Below are 16,790 nucleotides of genomic sequence, written 5' to 3'. Positions count from 1 at the left end.
AGCTCTCAGCTCCTCCCCTCACCCATAATGCCCTGCTCTACCCTCATGACCTCAGATCGAGTTTGCCAAAGCAACAATACCCTAAAAAGGGTAACAAGGAATATGCAGGAAACTGAAAGGCCAGGGGGATAGGAGGGCGGGATGGTTGCAGACAAATGAATACACCTACTCAGATGGAACGTTATGGTGAGTACATAACTTCTAAATCTGAAGTAGGATATTCATTTGTCTGCAACCTGTGGGACAGAGTCCCCAGCTACCTGAATCTTGGGCGCCATCATGGAAGGATATTCCGAGCACCGCGGAGCCAAAGGATGCTCTACCCCTAGATGCAAGATCCAACTTATAGTGAGAAATAAATGTATGAGATGAAGCCCACGTGGCTGCTGCACAAATATCATCTAGAGGAATCCTAGCCTTGAAGGCTGCCGAGGTAGATACTGACCGGGTTGAATGGGCATGAACACCCCCCGGTGCGGGCCTTCCTGACGCTTGATAAGCCAATAAAATGCACTGTGAAATCCAGCGGGACAGAGAAACTTTAGAAATTGGCTTGCCCAAATTGAATTTTGCAAAGGAAATAAACAGCTGGTCGGATTGCCTATGACCAGCTGTCCTGTTGAGATAAAATCTAAGTTGCCTGTGAACATCTAGTGAGTGTAGCTTATATTCACCTTTGTTTTCATACTTAGGGAAGAAAACAGGGAGGTTAATGGATTGATTGATGTTTGCTTCAGAAGCGATTTTAGGAAGGAAGGACGGGTTGGTCCTGAGGGAGACACGGTCCGGATGAAATACCAAGTAAGGAGGTTTAGCTGATAAAGCTTGAAGTTCAGAAACTCTCTTGGCTGATGTAATGGCTACCAAAAGGCTGTCTTGTAGGACAAGAATTTGAGATCCACCGTAGCTGGCTCGAAAGGGGAGCGGTCAAGGCCTGTAGGACCAAAGAAAGGTCCCAAGGAGGAACTGCTTGTTTTATAGGGGCCTGAGAAGGAAAGTACCTTTAAGAAATGTTTTGCACAATTTGGCTGACATAAGAGGATTAGACTCTTGACCAATGTGATAGTGAGAAATTGCCGCCAGTTGAACTTTGACTGTGGAACTGCTGGCACCATCATTAAAGAGAGAGGTTAGAAAATCAAGCACTACAGGGAGAGGAACCGTGAAGGGATTTAGGCCTTGCCGCTCCGCCCACACAGAGAAACGTTTCCATTTGCTTGTAAACCTTTCTAGTGGATGGTTTTTGAGCCGCCACCAAAATAGCCTTTACCGGTGAAGAAATACCCCGAGTCCTCATCAACAGTGGAACTGGAGCAGCCAAGCGGTCAGCTTCAGCTTGTCCAGGTTCGGAGGAGGAATGCAGGATGGATGGGATATCAGATCCGAATGGGATCTAGAATCCAAGGAGGATTCACCGAGTGAGACCTTAGGAAGGGGAACCAGATCTGTCGAGGCCAGAATGGAGCAATGAGAATCATTCTGCAACCCACCCGAGAGGCTTTCTGAAGAACTTGCAGCATCAGAGGCAAGGGTGGATAGGCATACAGAAGACCGGGTGGCCAAGCATGCACCAGAGCGTCTCTTGGGGTACCTCCGGGAGGAGGTATTAGAGCGAAAAAACTGTCGCACTTGGTGTCTGAGGGAGAAGCACAAAGATCGCATGAAGGGGTTCCCCACCGTGCGAATATGCGTTCCGCTACTTGACAATTGAGAGACCACTCGTAAGGGGTCAGAATGGTGCGACTGAGCTTGTCCGCTAGGATGTTGGACCGACCGAATGTGCGTTGCTATGAGAAAGCGATTGGTGGAGATTGCCCATTCCCAAACTCTCATGGCCTCTCGACAAAGAGGGTAAGACCTTGTTCCCCCTTGCTTGTTGATGTACCAGACAACAGACATATTGTCCGATTGAATCGCAATTGTTCCCAAGGGAAGAAAGTCCTGAAGTGCTAGCAACGCTAAGAGCACTGCTCTCATCTCTAGAACATTGATATGCAGTAAGGTCTCTGAATCGCTCCACGTGCCTTGGACTGTCCGGCCCATAAAGTGCCCCCACCCGAGGCGGGAGGCGTCCGTGGTCACCGTGGCGAGAGGGGAGAAGCACAAAATGGGCGACCCTCGTGGAGATCCGGGAGTGGAGCCACCACAAGAGGGACCGCTTGCAAGCCTTGCTGATCGCTATGGGATGATGCATGGGAGAGCAAGGTATGACCACTGTACTAAGAGCGCCCACTGTAGAATGCGCATATTGAGCCTGGCAAGAGGAAGAAGTGCTATAGCCAGCCATGGACCCTAGAGCCCTCAGGACCAACTCCGCTGGAACAGAACTTGAATGGAGAATGGCCCGCACCTGGAGCTGCAGATTTAGAACTCTGTCCGCAGTGAGGAAGGCTCAGAACTCCTTGTGTCTAGTCTGGCCCCTATGAAATCTAAGAGCTGTGTGGGCGCCAGGTTGGACTTTTGTATTTATTGTGATGCCCAGAAATGGAGCAAGATGGAGAAAGGAGTCTCGCCAAGAGAAGTAGATGCCTTGTTGGGCGGTAAGGAGCCAGTCGTCCAGGTAGGGAAAGACCTGCACCCCTGAAGCCTCAGGTGGGCCGCTACCACTGCTAGTACTTTGGTAAACACCCTGGGGCTGTGGTGAGACCAAAGGGAAGGACCCGAACTGGTAGTGACTGGCTCCCAGCCGGAAGCGGAGAAACCTCCTGAGCGCCTGTCCATCAGGATGTGGTAGTACGCTCCTTGAGATCTATCGAGCACATCCAGTGATTTTCTCCCAGAAGGGGAGAATAGATTGCAGAGTGACCATTCGAATTTTTCTTTGGGGACTGCCAGATTCAAGAGAGAGAGGTCTAGGATTGGTCTTAGTTCCCCGTCTTTTGGCACTAAAAGAATCTGGAGTAGAACCCTGATCCGATCTGGTCTGGGGAACGGGCTGGATGGCTCTTTTCTTTAGCAGATGGCCAATTTCTGCCAAAGCGGCCTCCCGTTGACCGGGTGGAACGTCTGGGAGGGACTTCAACTTTGGAAGGTGAAGGAAAGGAATGCGATATCCCTGGATATGATTTGGAGAACCCAGCGGTCCGATGTTATGGACTCCCATGCCGCTAGGTGCCCCAACGCCCCGACTGCCTCCAGAGTAGAGCAGTCGGGCAACCCTCAGGGTTGCTGCGGCCGTTCAGAGAAAGGTTCCCTGGACCCGAAGTTTCTGGGAGCCCCTCTGCCTCTAGGGCGGCCCTCCCTGTCCTCCTCTGCCACGGAAGGACTGGTTGTCCGGAGCAGGCTGGGACTGCTGCGACTTCGGAACCACATCTTCTTCTGACCCTTTTGGTTCCTAGAATAGGGCCTCTGGGGTGCAGAGAAGCGGATTCCGACGGCAGACAGCGTCTTCCGTCCTTCTCGCTCTGGGTCAACGTCGCGAACGGTCTTGCCAAACAGAGCAGAACCATCAAAGGCGTCGCAAAGCGCCTTGAAGGGCTCAGAAAAATCGCAGTGACGGAGCCAGGCCTGACGCCGAGTGACCAGTCCTGTCCCCGCAGCTCTAGCGGCCTCCGTTGCATGGGAGAGTAGCCGCATAGAAGTATTTGTGACTGACCTAAGAGTGGCCATTTTGGTGGAGTGCAGAACTCTGTCCTCCTCCGAAATGGACTCAGGGGGGGATGCAGCGTATTCCTTAATAAGATCTCGCTGCATCCGAATAACATGTGCCAAATAGTTCAGCGCCCTTACCGAGAAGGTCGCCGAACTGAACATCCGCTTCCCCAAGCGGTCCATCATCCGAGACTCCTTGCTCGGTGGGTGGACTGAGGACTCTCCTGAGCCAGTTCCCTCTTTGTGGCCGCCGCCATCAACATGGCATCTACAGGAGGCCCCTTACTCCAATGGGTCCTGTCGGAGGGTGGACTAAGGATCCTATCCGGTCTTTTGGGAATTGGCTCCACGGTGTCCGGTTCCTTCCACGCCCTGGTGGTAATAAGGTCCACCAGGGGTCGGCAGGGGACACCCAAGAGGTAGACGGGCCCGTTTCGAATGCCTCCAAGAACACGGACTCGTCCGAGGAAGACTTGGGGGCAGACCACCCCCCCCTAATACGGAGCATTTCCATGATGTCTCCGAAGGAGACATCCTCGGGGTGACCGTGGGGAGCCTTCCCTTCCTCCAAGTCCGTGTCTTCAGTGAGAGACTCGGGAGTCAATGTGCCTCCTTTTGCGTATGCTTGCGAGGGCCTCCTCTGGGGGCTGTCAGAGGAGTCCTCGCAGCAGCAATTTGCTCCATGGGAGCAACTTGGGGCACAGAAACGGGCTGTCCCAGGGGCCGGATGGTGGAAGCCTGGCCCAGTGCAGAGGGAGCGGGACGGAGCGAAGCAAGTGCCGGGGTCCGAGACCCTCAACAGAGCCCTCTCCACTACATCAAAAGCCAAGGGGAGCCGACCTCGACCAAAGGATCCGACAATCGGCTCCCCTCGGATCCGAAGAGTGGATCGGAGCCGGCGCCAAGCACTCGGATCCGAAGCGACAGTGCGCTCCGACACAGACGGCGCCAAGGAGCACTGATCCCCGGATCCGGCGCTCGGATCCAGGCTCCGAGATCGGGTCCGACGCACTGGCAGGGTCGGATCCGGTACCAAGTACTATCGGCTCCGACCTTCCCGGCTCGGCTGCTCGGCTCCAGTTGCTCGAACCCGGATAGCGGGTCGGAGAAGGAGCAATAGGCTTAAAAAGGGTGTTGAGCTCCCGAGGGGAGGCAAGAGCACTCCCATCTGCATCTGGGCCTGGATGAACCTTCTCATCATCCGGTCCAGATCAGCATCAGAAAGGCTATGGGTAGATCTCGAAGAGGCTACCGAGGTAGGCCTGGAGTGCCTCCTCGATAGGCTCGACGGAGATCGGGTCTCCTCCTCCTCAGGACCCGTGAGAAGCACACAGGGACCGGAGCCGAAGGAGGAGACCGAACCGACAACGGAGCCGGGAGAAGCCGCTTGGCTGGCGGGGCCGAAACAGAGGTCTCGCCCGCCGCTTAGGTGCTTCTCCTCCGTCCTTTAGCTGCATCCCTCTCCTCTCGAAGCGGGAGTTTGAGTCCCAGGAGCAGGAGGGGTGCCACAGGGGAACAACTGCAGAAACAGTAGTCCCGAAGGAGCGGAGGCGGAGCCGAGTCCGGCGGTAAAAGACCCGCCAAGACCAGCTTGGACCTCCGCTCCTCAGTGCCCTGGGGTTGAACCCTGCACAAATGGAACAACCAGATGTGAGGTGTTCAACCCCAAGACATTAACACACCGAGTGTGGCCATCAGCCGGTGAGAGCTTATGGCCACACTCGAGCATTTCGAAAATATAGATTTAGGCTGTTCAGCCATAATCTATAAAACCTAAAGTTACAGAAAGTAACTTAAACAACAAAAACACACAGGCCTACACACACACTCTACGCATAGAGGAGGGAATAAAATTATTACTTTAACTTAAAATAAACTCAAAACAGTCTATATTAAAGGAAACCTACTACTTTCACACAAATTTAGTTAAAGAATCAAAAAATTTTCTGTTTTTAAACAAGAAAAGAGTTCACTTAGCTGAGAGCTATGTACCCACATCCAGTTACCAGCGCGGCAAACAAGATCTGAGGTCATGAGGGTAGAGCAGGGCATTATGGGTGAGGGGAGGAGCTGAGAGCTTGGATCCATAGCTGGAAAACCATGCCGGTTCGGATCCGATATCGGATCCATAACCCACAGGTTGCAGACAAATGAATATCCTACTTCAGATTCATTGTTTCCAGACCGTGTGAATGTTGACTCCATAAACTTTTAACGTACCATTGAAGTTTCCTCATATGCAATCTTGCATATGGAATTAGTAGGATGCAGGATGCCATGAAGCTCAGAACCTGCAGAATTTGTCTCGCAGAAGACTGGGTTTTTGTTGCCATCAGTTTGAAGTAACTAGTCAGTTGCCTTTGTTTGTCTGACGTGAGGTAAGCCATCTGGGCAGTTGTATGCAAGCTTGCACCCAGGAATGTTATCTTTTGAGAGGGTACCAGTTGTGATTTCTTTTTGTTTATTGTGTACCCTAGGCATGCTAGAAGCCTTTTCACAAACACCAGGTGTCGTAGAAGTGTCCTTGTTCTCTGCTTGAATGAGACAGTCGTCCAAGTAAGGATATATTTGAATACTTCTTTGTCTGCAAAATGCAATTACTGGTGCCAGGCACTTTGTAAAGACCCTGGGCTCAGTAGATAAGCCAAAGGGCAGTGTAGAGAATTGATAATGCATTAAGCCAGCCTTGAATCTGAGGTATCTTCTGCACGACTGTCTTATTGGGACATGCAAGTACGCCTTTTTTAAGTCTAGAGTCACCAGCCAAGCATTCTTGCCCAGCATGGGCAGAAGCTGTTGCAAAGTGAGCATTTTGAATTTTGGAATGTCCAGGTATGTGTTCAAAATCGATAAATCCAGTATTGGCCACCAGGCCTTGTCCTTTCTGGGTACCAAGAATAGTCTTGAGTAAAAACGTTGTCCTTTTTCCTGTTCTGGTACTGTCTGAATGGCCCCCATATCCATGAGGGACGTAACCTGTTTCTGAGCCTCTGCCCACTGTTTTTTTGTCAGGTCTGGCCAACCATTTGTCATTGGCAGAGTGTGGAAATGGAATCTGTATCCCTGTGATACGATGTTCAGTACCCACTTGTCCTGGGTTATTAACTGCCAATTTTGAGCAAAAAGTGCTAATTTTCCCCCTATGGGTGCTGCCAAAAGATAAGTGCTTGGTGTAGGTAGGGGGAAGTCATTGGGATTGCTTTCTGTAGGTTTGTGCTTTATCGCCTCCAGATTTGGAGGTAGATGCGCCCCATTGCTTTGACCTGCATGAGTCTTGAGCCTGGTACCTGGAAGTCTTGAGCCTGGTACCTGGAACCCTTAGGGTGTCTGGATTTGCCCCTTTGAGCTCTGACACAGGAAAGAACCATTTTTTTGTAGGCCAGTGTCTACTGAATATAGGTGACTGCACTTCTAAGAAATCTTTAACAGTTTGCTTACACTTAGCTTTGTCTTCCATTTTCTTTAAAACCTCTTCTGCCTTAAAACCAAACAGAGAATCATGCTGTAAAGATGCATCTAGCAATTTAGCTTTAACATGATCAGGCAAATTTTGTTCCTTTAACCAGGCATGCCTCCTAATCACATATCCCAGTAACTGCGGCCCTGCAGGAGGCCTCTAAAGAATCAAAACCACATTGCTAAGTATGCTTTCCAACTTGTTCAGCTGCATGCAATAATTCCTGCAATTCCTTATTTTCTGCACATTCTGAAATCATCATTTTCTGTTTCAGCAATCCCATAACATGTTGTTGGTACTTAAGCATATGAAATTTACAGTTTAAGGCCCTGATTGCCAAGGTTGCAGATGTATAAACCCTTTTTCCCCATCTGTCCAGCGCCCTTGAACCTCTGTCGGAGGGGGTAGGGTTTTCTGCTGTTGAGGCCTAACTCCCTTTGGACCTTGTGAAATAGTTTCAGGATCAGCAGCAGTGTTTCTAAATAAAAATTTATGAGAGTCATGGATCCTGTAATACCGGTCAGGCTTACTGGGAGCCGGAGGTAAAGAGTCAGGGGTCAGGCTTGACTCCGAAAAAAACATCATCCACAATGTCTAACACAGGGGGAATGGCTAAAGGCTTGTGCTGAGGGAGAAGGAGGAAATCCCTGGGCCTCTTTTTTTGATTCTGAGAAATCTTGACTCTCCCAGTGAAAATGCTCCCTCAAAGTATGCAAGGTTTCTCCAAATGAATAATCCTCAGGAGGAGATGCAGATGGAATGGACTCCTCACCATCAGAATCCTCATAGGGAAGTAAAGATAATGCCTGATCAGAAGAGGAATCAGAAGAAATAGAAACCTGATCTGAAGATTCATAGTCAGTGTCTTGCCTAGGCCTCTTATCTGGAGGGGGATGGGTACCACTGATCAAGGTAATAAGGTCTTCAGCCATTCTGATCATCTGTTTTTTAGGCATAGAGGCCTGTGCACGTGGCTCAGGCGTCATTTTTTTAGTTTTAGAAGGTGTCTTTGCGTTTGGTTTTGCAGCTTTCGTCAGTTTGATATAAAAATGTTGAGATCTGAATACACCCTCAGAAGCTGGTGTCTGCTCAGCAGCTCCGGACCCATCCAAGGGAGATGCATCCGTCGGTCCAATACCTTGAGTATCTTGCGGCATGCCGGACTCCGCATTGGTGTCGGTAGAGGCCTGCGACTCGAAGGTAGCGGGTATCAGGGGCTGCGAAAGTGCCTCACTGAGTACCGGCGAACCAGCGACTGGCATAGGAAAAGCTTTGTCGGTTTTGGATCTCGACTGCCTGTCGCTGTCCTTTTCTTTGCGTTTTTTATGTACTCCGGTAGTCGGACTGCTATCCAACGACATCTCTGGGTAGTTAAATCTGTTTCCAAATTACTTAGATGCAAAAATATACCGACGCTTTATAGTGCATTGGTTAAATCTAGCACAAAACCGACAGCCAGGCACGTTGTGATCAGGACCTAGGCAAGGAATACAGTATAAATGGAAATCCTTATGAGGTGTTTGCTTCTCACAAGTAATACAATTATTGACTTTTTCTGACATCAGTAAAAAGCAAGAAAAAAGTTTCCCCAACAGGGTACTTAGCTTTATTGAAGACTTCGGTTCTGAAACTCAAACGCGAATATTTCAGTAGTCGGACGACCGGCACTTACGAAATGCTTCCGCTTCAGGCACCGCGCGGCAAGAAAGACTAAAGAAAATGGTGTTGGCTGCATGTTTTATACCCCTGACGACCTGGCGTCATGGAAGAGAAGACAGCAACCGACGCAGGACCCAAGACTTTGGAATTCAGGCCGACTGAGGGCAACCTGCCAGCAGATTGTGAAACACGAAGAACATCAGGAGAAACTGCAGACATCATCTTCCTGTATCAGAAACGATACTGCAGCATCGTACTTGTGATACAGACTCTAGATCTCACAATGTTCGTACCAAAGAACATGTCGCAGTATCCATTCCCATTCCTGATGATGTCCCAGATGTCCCCAAAGTTGAATATTTCTTGAACACCGTCCCCGTTGCTAGATCCAATTCTGGCTTTTATGTTATATGATCAAGTCGTACTTCCAGACACAGTGTAAAATACACAGCAACTTGGATATAATTGTTTTATACGTGTCTAATTTTGTATAGCTGCATGTAAAATAACTAGTTCTGTATAACTGCAAGTCAAAAGATCATTTCTGTAAATTGCATGCCATTGAATACTGTCATTTCATATACAAACTATTTCTCAGAGGGAGGACGTAGATCAGAGCATGTGTATGTACCTTTAAAAAGCATTTCCAGATGCAGCACGTGCATATAAATACTGAGCACGTGCAGGCAGCAGTGCCATTTTGAGAGTGCAGCCAGAGTGTTAACATGTATGAGCGTGGTAGTCGGTCTGTTTATAAGTTTACTTAAGTTTAAGTTACAAAACCTCATTTCTGATGTGTTTGTGTGTAATAAGCCTGCTTGAACAGAACCCATGAATGTTTGTCTGTTTTATCCAGACGAGACGAGTGACAGTGACCCTCATGGAAGGATATTCTAGAGTACAACAGAGCCAATGGCACTTCTGATCCCAGAGATGATGTCCAACTTATAATGCGCAATGAAAGTATGAGGGTTTGACCAAGTAGTTGCTGCACAAATGTCCTTAATAGATACCCTAGACCAAAAGGATTGGGAAGTTGCCATAGACCTTGCGGAATGAGCCTTAATCTGACCAAGAACTGGAATGTTCTTGGAGAAATAAACAAAAGAAATAATCTTTCAACCATCTAGCTAAGGTAGTCTTAGTAACAGGTTTACATTTTTTAACATCTGAAAAGGATAAGAACAACTGTTCAGACTTCCTGAAAGACTTTGTTCTACATAAGTAGAAATGTAGTTGTCAATGTACGTCAACCAAATGAAAAGCGTACTCTCACTTATTCTGAAAGTTAGAGAAAAAAAAACAAGAAGATTACTAGATTGAATTATATTATCTTCGTTAGAGACTTTGGTCAAAAAGGATGGATTGGCAAGAAAAGTTACTCTATCGTTATGAAATATCAAGTAAGGACATTTGCAGGAAACAGCCTGAAGTTTGGAGACAAGTTTTTGCTTAAGTAATAGCTACCAGGAACATCTTCCAAGATAAAAAAATTAAATTTAGTGTAGCTGCTGGTTTGAAAGGGAGGCAGACTAAAGCTTGTAATATTTATGGTCAAGTCCCGAGGAGGAGGAGGAGGATCTTTTATAGGGGGATGAAGCAGAAAGGTGGCCCTAAGAAAGGCTTTACAGAGTTTGAATGAAGCTAGTGAGGATGAATCTTGTCCAAAATGTAAATTGGAGATAGTTGCTAGATGTACTTTAACAGTGGAGTAACTAGCTCCATTATTGGAAAGAAAAGCCAAAAAAATCTAAAACTACTAAAACAGAGGCTGTGAAAGTATCTGTTTCTTTTGCGCCCACAGACAGAATCTTTTCCATTTGCTCTTATAAAGTTTTCTGGTTGAGGATTTATGGGCAGAGACATACATTTTCTGAATAGGGGAGGACAGCCTGGAGTGTCTAGCCATCACTGGAACTGCAGAAATCATACTGTTGGTTTCAGCTAATGAATGTCCGTATGAGGGTACCCTGATGGGTGAGAAACTAGATCTAGAGCTGGGTCCAGTGTCAGAGGCGGGTAAACCAGATGAGACCAAAGAAAGGAGAACAAGGTTTGTTGAGGCCAGTAGGAGCAATGAGGATTAGCTTTCTCTTCAGCCTGAGAGCCTTCTGTAAGAATTTGGGAATTAATGGCAGCGGGGGAAAACCATAGAGAACAATACAGCATCCCTGGGTGACTGTCACCGAGGAGGGATGAAGGCAAAGTATCTGTTGCATTTGGTGTGAGAGGTAAAGATTGCAGCAAGGTTGACCCCATTTCTGAAAGAGTTTGTTTGCCATGAATTGATTCAGGGACCACTCGTTAGGCATCAGTAAAATTCGTCTGAGTCTGTCTGCCAAGATGTTGGATTCTACTGAAATGTGCACTGTCACCAGAAACAGGATGTTAGAGATCACCCATTGCCACACACTCACAGCTTCTCGACATAAAGGATGATATCTGGGTCCCTCCCTGTTTGTTGATGTACCAGACCACTGACATACTGTCTGGCTAAACAGCAACAGTTCCTACAGGAAGAAAACTGTGTATTTCTTGCAACGCTAGAAGAACCGCTCTCATCTCTAGTATCCTGATATGCAATTTGGTCTCCTGAGACATCAACGTGCCTTCGACTGTTCAATCTAGACTAAACTGACCCACCCCATCTGGGAGGCATCCATGGTCAATGTGGCATTTTTGGGAGGAAAAACAAAAGGAGGACAGCAAGTAACATCTGTAGATTGAAACCACCATAGAAGAGATTCTTTGCAAATTCGAGAAAGTTTCACAGGAAAGCTTAGGGAATTCCTGTGTAGTGACCACTGGACCGCTAAACTCCACTAATTCTCATATGAAAGCGCGCTATGGGCAACAGAGTTACTGTAACCGCCATGGAACATAGTGCTCTGAGAACTAAACTGGCTCGAGATTTCAGAATGGCCACGACTTGCTTGATGTGACATCAAATTAAATTTGATACTCTTCTCTGTTGTTACACAAGTACGAGAAATTCTTGTGTCCAGCCATGCTCCAAGGAAATCTATCACTTGAACTGGTTCCAACTGGGATTTGTGCTGGTTGATCGTTATTCCCAGAGCTGAAGCCAAGTTGAGGAGATGATCCTTGGCCTGTAACAATAGATGCCTGGTTGGAGTCGTTAGAGCCAGTTGTCTAGATAGGAGAAAATCTGGTACTCTTGCAGCCTGAGATGGGCTGCCGCTACTGCCAAGCATTTGGTGAACACCGGGCTGTGGTGAGACCAAATGGGAGTGATATGAACTGGTAATGACTGGCTCCCAGCTTGAAAAGAAGGTACCATCAGGAGCGCCTTTCTATTTTGATGTGATGGTACACATCCTTCAGGTGTATAGAGCACATCGCAGGGGTAGGATGGACTGAACTTAAATCCTATCTTTTTACTGCCATGTTGGTTCATGGAAGGGGACCTTTGTGCAGCACAAAAACGGATTCCAACAGCAGACAGGATCTTCCCATCTTTCTCCCTGTGGAAGTGCATGTCTCTTACCATGGGTCCAAACAAAGCTGATCTGTCAAAGGGCACATTGCCAAAAGATGCCTTAAAGGGCTCCACAAAGTCACACAACCTCATCCAGGCATAAGGCCCTATGGCAATGTTGGAACCGGCCACCCTTGAGGCACCCCCTGCCGCATGAGATACAACCCACATGGACGCACTACACAGGGATTGAAGGGTTGCCAATCTGGAAGTAAAGGTCTTCTGTTCCTCGGCAGACATGGACCCCGGGGCCAAGCTAGATAGTTCCTTAACCAGGTCCCTCTGTAGTCTCATACAATGGGATAAATAGTTTAATGCCCTCAAAGCAAATGCGGAGGAGGCATAAACTCTCCTAGCAAATCTGTCCAAAGTTCATGATTCTCTATTGGGTGGATGGACAGAGAAGTTTTCTTGAGCTAGCTCCTTTTTGGTGGCTGCCACAACTATGGTATCTACGAGGATACCCTTGGTCCAGAAGGTCTTGTCCAGGAGAGGACTTAAGATTTTATCAGTGTGTTTTGGTATGGACTCTATGTCCAGGTTCCATCCATGCCCTAGAAGACACCAACTCAATGACTGTGTCAACAGGGGGTACACACCCAGGATTTAGATGGGTTGGACCCAAAAGCCTCCAACAGGACCAATTCCTCTGAATAAGGATTTTGGGCAGACCAACCACCTCTTTGATGGAGAATTTCTAAAATGTCTCAAAGGAGATATCGTCTGGTGGCGATCTTGGGGACCCTTCGCCTTCCTCAAAGTTGGTGCCAGTGGTATCAGACTCCTCAGGGGAATCGATGTGCCTCCTCTTTCACAGTCTCTTCCAAGGAACCTCCTCGGTGGGATGTTCCAGGGAGGTATCAGAACAGCCTTGGGGTTCCACATAAGGAAGTGTACGGAAACTTTCTACAGCCAGCTGTCCACGTGGTAGACTAGAGGGCTCAGGCTATAATCCATAAGGGGTAGGGATAGGTTCTTAAGAAATGAGAGCGGAGGGTCTCCTGGAACAGGAGAGTGCCCTCACACCAAAGGGGTCCAAGCTCTTGGAAGCATCCCTTCTGGAACCAAAACTACTGGACCAGACATCTTTTTAAGCCCCTGAGCCCCTACTCCGGAGGGGGAGTCGGAGCAGAGCTAACAAATACCAAGGCACCAAGAGAAAAGTACAGTTTTGTACCTACCATAAATGTAGATGTTTGTGTGTTCACCCTGCTGCAGTCATCACACTTGGGTTATCCTGCCATCAGGCGGTCCCGCAGTCGCGGTCCCGCAGTCGGCCCGAATTCCAAAGTCTTGGTCCGGCGTCGGTTGCTGTTGCTTCTTCCCTACCGTCAGTGCGCCAGGGGTATTTAAGAGGCATCCAACGCCATTTTCTTCAGTTTTTCTTGCCCCAGATGTCAGGTGCCCCCAATAGGTAAGCAAAATATATATAAACATGGTTATATAAAAATCAAACAAAACCCTTAGGCACAAGCGAATACACCACAGAGGTAGTATAGGAAGAAGTGATAGAGATAAGTTCAGCTAGTTTAGAGGGGATGGAGGGAGGGTAACCTGGACTGCAGCAGGGTGAACACTCGAACATCTACATTTATGGTAGGTACAAAACTGTACTATGTTCATCGTGTTACCCTGCTGCAGTCATCACACTTGGGTTGAATCCCAAAGCTAAGGCTGGGAGGTGGAATCAAACAGGGTTAGAAGAAGATAGTAGGCCCTGCAAAACTGCAGTGGCAAAACCAGCTCTAGTCTTAGTGTATAGAGGTAAATGATAGTGTTTGGTGAAGGTGTACGCTGAACTCCAAGTAGCAGCTTCCAGAATGTCCTTGGTTGGCACTCCCCTGAGAAAGTCTGCTGATGTAGCTGTAGCCCTGGTGGAGTGGGACCTAATGTTAGCAGGTACTGGTTTCCCATGATGTGTGTAGCAGAAACGTATGCAATGTCCTATCCATTTTGAAATGGTTTGTTTTGAGATAGCTTTTCCTTGTGATCGTGTAGCATAGGCTACAAAAAGCTGGTCAGTTTTTCTGAAAGCCTTAGTTTTATCCAAGTAGTAACGTAATTGCCTGTGAATGTCCAAAGAGTGCAGGAGTCTTTCTCCTTTGTTCTGGGGATTTGGGAAGAAGGTGGGCAAGTGAATGGTTTGGTTTAGGGCCACACTGGATACCACCTTTGGCATAAAGGAAGGATTAGTTCATAGAGAGACTCTGTCTTGATGAAAAATGATGAAAGGTTCCACTGCCATTAGTGCCTGTAGCTCTGAGACTCTTCTAGCTGAGGTTATTGCTAGTAGTAGGGCAGTTTTCCATGAAAGAAATTTTAAATCAGCTGAAAATAAGAAGTTATGTACTCACCATAACGGTCCATCTGAGTAGGTGGCTTCATTTGTCTGCAACCTGTGGGGTCTTGGATCCGATATCGGATCCGAGCCGGCAACTTGTTTCATAGCTAATGGATCCGAGCTCCTAGCTCCTCCCCTCACCCATAATCCCCTGCCAACCCTCCATGACCTCAGATCAAGTTTTCCCCTCTATAGATACCCAAAAAGGGTATTCCAATAAAACAACTCACATAGATCCATTTTGAAGGCCAGGGGGAGGAGGGGGGGATGGTTGCAGACAAATGAAGCCACCTACTCAGATGGAACGTTATGGTGAGTACATAACTTCTTAATCTGAAGTAGGGACTTCATTTGTCAGCAACCTGTGGGACAGAGTCCCCAGCTACCTGAATCTTGGGTGGCCATCATGGAAGGATATTGCGGAGCACCGCAGAGCCAAAGGATGCTCTCCCTCTAGAAATTACGTCCAGTTTGTAGTGGTTAATAAAGGTAGGAGATGAGGCCCAAGTGGCTGCCGAACAAATATAATCCAGCGGAACTCTAGATTTGAAGGCCGCAGAAGTAGAGATGGAACGAGTGGAATGTGCGCAAACTCCTTCAGGTGCGGGTCTCCCAGAAGCTTGGTATGCTAAAAGAATACATTGGGAAATCCAGCGTGAGAGGGAGATTTTTGATACTGCTTTCCCCAAATTAAATTTGGCAAAGGAAATGAACAGCTGGTCGGATTGCCTGTGACCAGCGGTTCTATGAGTATAAAAACGCAGCTGCCTATGAACATCTAATGAATGCAGCTTGTACTCTCCTTTATTCTGATATTTAGGAAAGAAGACCGGTAGATTTATGGATTGATTTATATTGGTTTCTGATGCTATTTTGGGAAGGAAGGAGGGATTGGTCTTGAGGTACACTCTGTCCAGATGAAAGATCAAGTAAGGAGGTTTCACAGAAAGAGCTTGAAGCTCCGAAACTCTTTTCGCTGAAGTAATGGCTACAAGGAATGCTGTTTTCCAGGACAAGTATTTGAGATCCACTGAAGCAGCAGGTTCAAATGGTGGAGCAGTCAGGGCTTGAAGAACTAGTGAAAGATCCCAAGGGGTACGGCTTCTTTTATAGGGGTCTAAGCAAAAAGGTGCCCTTGAGAAAGGTTTTACACAATTTGGCCGACATCAAGGGCCCTGTGTCATGTCCCACATGGTAATGGGAGATGGCAGCCAATTGTACTTTGACAGTTGAGCAACTAGCGCCTTCCTGAAAAAGTTTGGTTAGGAAGTCTAGTATGGATGGAAGAGGAGCCGTAAAGGGATCTAGATTATGATGCTCCGCCCAGACGGAGAAACGTTTCCATTTACTGCGGTACACTTTCCTGGTGGAAGGTTTATGCGCTGCCACGAGGATGGCTTTGACTGGTGAAGAGATACCGGGAGTCCTAACTAGGAGTGGAACTGGAGCAACCAAGCTGTCAGCTTCAGACAGTCCAGATTTGGGGTCGGTAAGCCCGACGGATGGGAGATTAGATCCGGACTGGGATCCAAAATCTAAGGGGGATTCACTAGGTGAGACCACAGGTAAGGGAACCAAATTTGCCGAGGCCAGAATGGGGCAATGAGGATAATCCTGCTCCCCAACCGCGAGGCTTTCTGTAAGAGCTGCAGCATCAGGGGTAGAGGAGGATAGGCATAAAGTAGACAGGGCGGCCAAGCATGCACCAGAGCGTCTCTTGGAGTTTCCCCTGGAGGGGGAATCAGAGCGAAGAAATTGCCGCATTTGGTGTTTGAGGGAGAGGCAAAAAGATCGCAGCAGGGTTGCCCCCACATTGCGAATATCTGCTTCGCTACTAGTGGGTTGAGAGACCACTCGTAAGGGGTAAGAAGGGTGCGGCTGAGTTTGCAACGGCAATCAGAAAGTGGTTGGTGGAAATCACCCATTCCCACACTCTCATGGCTTCGCGGCATAGAGGGTAAGACCTGATTCCCCCCTGTTTGTTGATGTAACAGACATGTTGTCCGACTGAATTGCAATCGTTCCTACGGGGAGGAGATTCTGAAGTGCTTGCAACGCGTACAACACCGCTCTCATCTCCAGAACGTTGATATGCAGGGAGGTCTCTGTATCGTTCCACGTGCCTTGGATGGTCCTGCCTGAATAATGCCCCCCCACCCGAGGCGGGAGGCGTCCGTGGTCACCGTGGCAAGAGGGGGAGAGGTGCAGAAGGGTCGGCCCATATGGAGATCCGGAGCATGAAG

General features: G+C 48.1%; 1 protein-coding gene across 2 annotated transcripts in view; it reads right to left on the bottom strand.

The window, feature by feature from the left end:
* TBL1XR1 (TBL1X receptor 1) overlaps positions 1–16,790 on the bottom strand; it is a 3,130,276-nt gene that overhangs the window by 2,162,986 nt on the left and 950,500 nt on the right. The window lies entirely within an intron of this gene.

The sequence above is a fragment of the Protopterus annectens genome, chromosome 4.part1 (assembly GCF_019279795.1).
Source record: "Protopterus annectens isolate FY-2018-M chromosome 4.part1, PAN1.0, whole genome shotgun sequence".
Lineage (NCBI taxonomy): Eukaryota > Metazoa > Chordata > Ceratodontiformes > Protopteridae > Protopterus > Protopterus annectens.
This window is presented reverse-complemented; position numbering and strand designations above follow the sequence as displayed.